General features: G+C 27.0%; 1 long non-coding RNA gene across 2 annotated transcripts; it reads right to left on the reverse strand.

The window, feature by feature from the left end:
- Window positions 1-359: 359 nt before the first annotated feature.
- Window positions 360-6,541, reverse strand: LOC117180812. 2 transcript variants are annotated; one of them, XR_004468049.1, is made up of 3 exons: window positions 6,440-6,541; window positions 731-833; window positions 360-491 (listed from the first exon to the last, which is right to left on the reverse strand). It is a non-coding gene; the product is annotated as an uncharacterized LOC117180812 (long non-coding RNA). The 2 variants fall into 2 exon arrangements; XR_004468048.1 differs by lacking the exon at window positions 6,440-6,541 and adding an exon at window positions 1,390-1,521.
- Window positions 6,542-8,422: the final 1,881 nt, after the last annotated feature.

An 8,422-nucleotide genomic window follows, 5' to 3' on the forward strand; every position in this document is an offset into this window, starting at 1 on the left:
ATAATACACAGCCAAATAATTCATTTCTATAGATCAACAAAAGATATATGTCTTGATGGAAAAGTGATTACTGTGAAAGAATATTCTTGTGATGCTATGAAATAGGATTCAAATAAATGCATTTACTTCATTCTAAACATTTTTTTCAGCGTGTAAATTAATGTTAACAACATTATTTTAGAAAAAAAAATACTATTATCAGAGAGAAATTAAAGAATATTACTTTGAGGAACTTTTAGTCATTCATAAATTTACTTATTTTCAGAAGGAATACTTTATTATGACATTCAGATACAAGCAGTAGATTAATGTAAAAATTAAATAATTACAATAAATATCAGGTCGTTCCTTATTGGCTATCTACCGACTTGCTCTCCTCTTAGTCATTAGTTAGCATATGCACATAATCCAACAGTTTTCCCACCTTTGGAATCATGCTTTAGACAGCTCATCTCGTTACAGCAGTTGTTAGAACCTTCTGATGGATTGCACTATATGCACAAAATATTCATGATTAAAGGAAAAATATATGAACCTAAAGTTTATTTATTTATCGAAAAACATTACGCAATTTTGTAGAAATTACATTAAATGTATTCAATTTGACTTAATAATTCCTCGTCATTTTCACTTTATCATAAAACATTTCTTGTATATAAATTTCATTATGTCTACACAAATATGAGCTATCTTTCCATAAGGTTTTGTGCATAAATCATTAATGACTTACTGGTTTATTGAATGATGCACAATGCGGTTTCTTTGCAATAGCAACGAAGACAATGGTCAGGAGAAAGATGCAAAGAACAAACAGCAGCTTGGACATTTTGAACCTTAAAGTACATAAGCGTTTTGCTTCAAACAATTCTCAATTTCTAATGCAAGTTCAAAAAAATATTTATAAAGAAAATATCTTATGTTTAAATACAACAATTATTAGAATTATTATCACAAGAAAACTCAGTCGCGCTAACCATTTTTTTCCCGTGTGGAAAAATGTTCTGGCGCTGGCCTAGCCCAGACTTGGCCGCAAGGTTTCCAGCCCAGGCGCTGACCAGATAGTCTGGCCTGGGCCTGGCCAAAAGTGTAACATCTTTTTCTGGCTAGCCCCAGCCCAGAACCTGGTCAGTCGCTAATTATGAGCTGGTCAGCCTCTAATTATAGGCTGGTCAACCGCGAGTTATTGGCTCTTCAGCCACTAGTTAATGGCTGATCAATTAAAGTTTTATCGTTGAAAATCTTATCATCCATGTTTAGAGGATTTGATATAATCAGTAAACATTCAAATTTTGCGTGAAAACCATACTTCCATCAATAAAATCAATAAATTCAATTATAGTTTATAATACTTTTTCTTTTATAATAGATAAAAAGTAGGTTTGTACTTACTATTTATTTAATAAATTAATACAGATTTGGTACATTTTGTGCCTCCCCTTTTAAAGCTAACTTTTGGCTAAATTAATATAGTATTCGGAAAATAATAAGAAATTTTGACAGTTTGTGACACTTGATCGACAAAAAACTAGCACTGCTTCCGAGACGTCGGAGCCAAGCACTGTCAGGAAACTTTATGTTGTGACGTCAACTGGCAAGATGTCTGCACGCCGAGGACCAAGCAATAAATTACAATTACTTGGGAAAACTTGATTGTTTTAATGACTTGGACACAAAAATTTCACTATAAACTTTTTTAGTTTAAAAATTTTCATTATAGGCTCTGTAACTTTTTGAAATGTAAGAAAAAATTTACTGTATCGAAATTAGATTTTTTTCTTGGCTCGCTGATCAGCGCCAAGCCTGGACTAGACCAGACTCTCAAGATGATAAAATGGTGAGTCACCCTGTAACGTTTTCAAGTTACGTCAAAAAAAAATTGGTGATGGAACTTAAGATTTTTTTTCTATTTTCTCGCTGATCAGCGCCAGACCTGGATCAGGCAAGACTGTCAAGGTGATAAAAAAAGGCTTGTTTTTATACATTGAATTTCTAATTTTCAATCATTTTAGACACCCTGCAATATTTGTAAAGTATGCCAAAAAAATTTTCTGATGGAACTTATGATTTTTCTCGTTCTTGGCTAGCTGACCAGTGCCAAATCTGGGCCAGAAGAGACCTTCCAGACTAGACGGTCTAGATAAAGATAAACCTGAGCCAGATTGGCGTCAGACCTGAGCCAAATCAGTTCTTCCAGACTAGACAGTCTAGATTAATCCAGACATGGGCCAGACCTGTAACCAGACTGCCCGAACATTTTTCCACGCGGGTTAATAGGTCGAGCGAAACTGCTTTAGCCCAACCCTACTCTCTTTTTCCCATGGACCCATTTCCAATAAGCAAAAAGAAAAAAATACGATCAATAAAGTACGAAAACTAATGAAGATAAGCGCATTTATTTCAGTAATCAGACACTTTTGTGGCAAATAATACTCTTTATGCAGAAGTTTTTTTTAGTCACAGGCTCTAAATATCATATCAAATATCTGTTTGGTTTCCAGTTTTGACGCTGACCAGATGTTCTAACCTATGCCTAGCCAAGAGTGTAACTTTTTTTTGGTTGATCAACCACTAATTAATTGATGAGTAGCCACTAGTTGGAGGCTGTTTAATATTGCTGGCTGGACTCCCTTTAGTTTGTTAAATATTTGGAAAAAAGCCATTCTTCAATATAAGTGCATTTAGCTGACCAGCGCCAAACCTGGACCATACCAGACTCTTAAGATAACAAGAATAAGGTCTGGGTTTGATAGTGGGAATTTCTGTCCCAAAAAATGGGCTGATCGAAATAAACGGTCTAGTTAATTTTGTTTCACAAAAATTAATATTTACAAACCCTTCTGCTTTTCTGTTTATGTTTTAGTAATTTTAGTATTGTTTTTCTAATATATTTTTATTATTTGAAAACTCTCAAATATTCAAAAAAAAACTTTAAAATTAGGTAAGGAAGAGCAAAGTTAAAAAATGGTTTCAAAATTATTATTTACGTAAATTACAAAATTATAAAGATAAGAATTTTTCAAATATGCAGTTTGCTAACATGTAAAATCCAGTCATGTAATAATCAGCTCTAAATTATCTAGACTTTCTGAATTAAATATTTATCCATTTTTCATTGTCGATAAGATGCATTTTTTACCAAATCATTACATTTTCAACCACAAAAATTAATTTTCTACCGAGAGGATTAACTTTCTACCAAAAAAGACGAATTTTAACATAATGTGTGAAATAAGTGCAAAAAAATGTTGAATTTTGAAGACAAGAAGAAAAATCATTTAAAAGGCAATTGAATTCTCCACCTAAAAATACGATTTCTTAACAAAAAACTCAATTTTCTAAAAAATAGATTAATTTGATAAATATATACTTTTATTTGTGAAAAATAGTGGAAGTTTCAACAAAAAAATAACTTTTAAAAAAATATTTTAATTTTATAAATATTTTTACTTCAATAAAAAATAAGAGTTTTATTTATTTTTTTTTGAATTAAGTTTAATTTTTAACAAAATAGTGGAATTTTCTACCAAAATCGTCAATTTTTAATCAGAAATATGAATTTTAAAAAAGTTTTTTGCCAAGCAAGTAGAATTCAACCAAAAATGACAGAAAAATAAATGATGATTTGTTTATTTATAATAATTACCTCCAAAAAAATAATATTGAAAGATCAGGCAGAGAACCCAATGTCAATCAGTAGGCTTATCTTTTCTAAATATGAAAATTATTTGTTATGTAGTTCATGAGAATATTTTTTTATGTATATTCAACTACACATTATTTATTTAAAAATATATAAATTTATAAATTAACATATGCAAAAGTTGAAATAATTTAAAAACAAATAAATCAACACTGTCATTTTAGCTGTTCACAGTGAAACAACTTTCAATTGCAAATCTATAAAATTGAATAAAATTCAATTTTAAATCTTGAAAATTGAACTATTAAAAAAAAGTATTAAAAATTGCATCATTTTCTATTATACACGATAAACATTGAACTGTCTTTAAATGTAAATCTTCAAAATTGAAGAATTATCCACTGTAAATCTTCAAAATTGAACTACATAATCTATTCCAAAAAAGAGTTCAAAATTACATAATTTTTAACTAAAAACATTACAAATTAATGAATTTTTAATTGTAAATCTTTGACATTTTAAATCGTAATCTGTATACGAATGACTGAAAACTGTTTAAAATTAAAATTTATGCATGAATAAAAGTCTATGTTACTATTTCAATATTTATTTAAATTTATGATTATTTCAAAGAACGTGTGAAGTCATAACGAACGCTATTTAATATGTAATAAAAGTATATCACACAATGCTAGCAAAACTTGATCAAAGCCTTCAACTTTATATTTTTAACATAAATTTACAAGATTGAAATTTTTTACTAAATCTTGTTGCATTTTGCACCAAAAAATACACATTTTTAATAAAATAAATAAATTATCAAATAAAAATATGCATTTTCTACCAAAAAAATGTAAAAAAGTACCTGAATTTCTCAATAAACGAATGAGTTGTAAGTCAGAGAGAAAAACTTTCTACGAAAAGTAACAAATGTTCCAAGTGTCATTCAAAATATTGAGTTGTTGAGCTAAAAAGGTGAACTTTCTACAAAACAGTTGAGTTTCTAACCCAGAAATGTTTTTAAAAGTTAATTTTCTGCACAAAAAAAATATAAAAATTTTCAAGCAAAAATAGATCATTTACATTTTCCAATTATAAAAATCATTTTTAACAAAAAAAACGAACATTTAACAAAATAGTTCAGTTTTCAATCTAACAAATAATTTTGTACCCAAAAAGATGAAGTTTTAACTAAGTGAATTTACTACCAAAACGAGATGAAGTTTCAATAAAATATTTCAATTTTCATCTAAGATAGATACATTTTGAACTTAAATCCCAATACTTAAATTTTCAGTAAAAAGTATTTTTGAATAAAACAAAATACATTTTTACCCCAACAGATAAATTTTCCACCATAAAGATTCATTTTATGTGAAAATCGATATATTTCTACAAAAATGAATTTTTAACCAAAAACGTACCAAGAAGATTATTATCTTCCAAAACGATTAATTTTTAACAAAATACGTTAAATTTTAAAACAAGTTGTTGAATTTTTTACGAAATTTCCAACCCCATAGTTCAATTTTCAACCAAAGTAATGAATTTTCAACCAAGAAGATGAATTAGTGAACAATATAATTAATATTCTACAGCAAACGACGAATTTTCAACAACATAAACGGATTTTCAATAAAATAGTTTAATTTTCAACTGAAGATAAATTTTCTACCAAATTTAGAATTGTTTTAATTTAGTTACATTATTTTGAACAGAAAAAAATGCTTTCCAACTAAAATTACATATAATCCACCAAAAAAATGTTTTCAACAAAGTAGTGCTACTTTCGACTAAGTAGCTAAATTTTCTACAAAAAATATAAGTTCTCTAAAAAGAATGTAATAGTTGATATTTAAATTTAAAAATATCTTAATTTTTCACAAAGAACTTTTGTTCAACTTAATCAAATTTACAATTTCAGATGCAATTTTTGACTGTGTTAGTTTTTTTCGTTTGCAATCGGAATTTTTATTGAAAAAAGCTCTAGATTTTAAGGAGATTTATAATTATTAAACATTTTTATGTTACTTTCGCATTTTACATAGAAAAGTTGTATGTTTACACAAACTGATTATAATTTGAATAAAATTTAGAATATTTAAATAATTTGGGGTATATATCAAGGTTTCTTTTACTACGGAAGTCAGTTATTTCAACAACAAAAAATTTGTTTAAATAAGGTTTAAAAAACAATCTGAACTTATTTTTAGTTCTTTTATGTTATTGCTTAAATTTATTAAATAATTGGATGTTAATTTTTCTTGTCTATTGGTCAAAAATCAATATTTTTTAATATTGATTTTTATTTATAAATTATGGACAAATTGCTCTCAAGCTCCTCTAAGATTAGAATGGGATCACTGCATGAATTTTAAATAATATATTTTTTAAACACTGCCTAAAATTCTGAAAAGCTTAATGCATTCATAAAATGGATTGAACAGTTAATTTTTTAGAGAAAAAATATTCAGGAAAAAGTATCGAAATCCCTATTCGAAAATTATGTGGCCTTAAAACGACACAATCTGCAAACCACTCAAAAAATACTGCATTTACTTCAAACTTATTTTTTAAAAACTTTCTTTTGAAATTCTATTAATTTTTTAGTGTTGTTTCAATTAAACTGCGAAAACAATATTTGAATACATGCAACAACCCAATTAATCAGGGCACAAATAAAAATGTTCCTAATTGTCTAAACGTTTCATATGAGAAATTATGAATATGCTATTCTGTTATTTAATACCCTAAATTACACTTATTTAATACGTTCACGTTCCCACATCTGCCACTCACCTCTTATGGTATTATCTGGTACGTTCTATCAATTACAGTCGTACTATAAATCTATTTTGAGATCCGGAGGACCTTTATAACGAAAAAGTGGATAAATCTGGATTTACAACCGCTGCTTTATAACTGACTTGTATTTCTCCTAACGGCGAAGATAAATGACAAATAATAAATATTCTTTCTGAAATATTTACTATTAAGAAAATTTAGCATTAGAATTAAGTAGAAGGATTGAAGAATGTGTCATTGCTTTTTATTCTCCATGGTAAATCAAACATCACCCAAAAAAAGTTTCTTCAATTCAAACAAAATTTTTTTGTATCAATTAAGTAACAAGATTTATGACGATTTATGACATAAGATGAAGGAGCGGGTAATGCATAATAGGATATTGCATATGGTAAATATAGGTGTGGATAAAATTTTTTTGAAATGATTATAAATTTAAAAATATTTTTTTAATTTTACAAGTAAATGTTCTTAGTACAGATTTCACAATTCATATTTTTCACTTTTTTAAATGAATCTATTTTTCTCGATTTCCCATTTAATTTTAATTTAATTAAGTCTACTGTCATATTTTTGATTCAGAAATACTCTTTTGATCAAAAATTAAACTATTTTGTCTAAAAATCGTTGTTGTTTTATGTGGAAAATTGAACGTTTCTAGTTGAAAATTCAACTATTAAATTTTTCATTCAGCATTCACTTTTTTATAAGTTCTTCTCCTATAGGTTGAAAATTGAACTGCATTTTTAAACATTCAATTCATCAACTGTTTTGATGAAACTTTATTTTATTGTGTTAAAAATTCTTTCATTTTTGTATAAAATTCCACTATTTAATTAAAAATTAACTTTTTGGTTGAAAATTCATATCTTTCGGTAAAAATTTAAAATGTCCCGTAGATAAATCATCTTTTTTACAAGAAAATTTAACTGTTTTATTGGAAATTCATTTCTTTGTGTTGAAAATTCTATTATTTTGGTAAAAAATTTAACTATTTGGTGGAAAATTATCGTTTTTGTTGAAAGTTCACACTTTTAGGCAGAAAATTAAAATGCTTTGTAGATAATTCGCCTTTTTGGTTAAATTCAACTGCTTTTGATTCAAAATAAAAATCTTTTTTGGTGAAAATATCAACTATTGCCATAACTCTTTCAAAGCAAAGATTTTCAAACTCCTTCATTTTTATGTAATGTATGAAATTAAGTGATTTGAGGCCAGATTTTAGAAGAATGTAGAATCTATTTTTATTAAATTTTAGTTAGCGTTTATTATTATCGCAAGAAATTAAAAAAAAATTGAACCCTGATGGCTGATTCTTTTATAACTCGTCAGAATATTTCTGTATTCTGAAAATGTTGTACAAAAAGACAGTATTAAAGAGTAAAGTAAAAGTTATTTGCTATTTACTTAGTTTATTTATAATAATTATGCCAGAAAAATATTACATTAAAAGATAAAGCAGAGGAATAAAATGTTATCCAATGGGCTTATATTCTATAAATATGGAAACAATATGTTATGAAGTTTATGTGAATGTTTTATTATATATTAAACTACACTTTTGACATTAGAAAAATAAATATAGAAATTAACAGCGTGGATATTTTGACAATTTTACTTTGACCTTCATTTATTAAGGTTCAATATTTATTTGTTAAAGAATGATCATGATAAAGAATTATCGCACGCGACATTTTTCGTATGTTATAAGCTTCGCAGAAATTTCCATTCCACGTGTAAACATTTTTTATGATTACTGAGCAATCACGTAATATTTATTCGTGTTCTTGGTCCAGAATTAATAAGTATAATTTTCTCTTGATTTTATAAATTTAAAACATTTTTGCACGAGAAAAAATTGTCTACTAAGCTGCTTTGAAAATTAATTTATCGCGATTATCTGAAGTTTTACACCAATAACTTCTCAATTTATAGAAACAAAATTTTCATAAATTTAATAAAACAGAATATCTATTT

This window comes from Belonocnema kinseyi, chromosome 9 (assembly GCF_010883055.1).
Source record: "Belonocnema kinseyi isolate 2016_QV_RU_SX_M_011 chromosome 9, B_treatae_v1, whole genome shotgun sequence".
In the NCBI taxonomy this organism is placed as follows: domain Eukaryota; kingdom Metazoa; phylum Arthropoda; class Insecta; order Hymenoptera; family Cynipidae; genus Belonocnema; species Belonocnema kinseyi.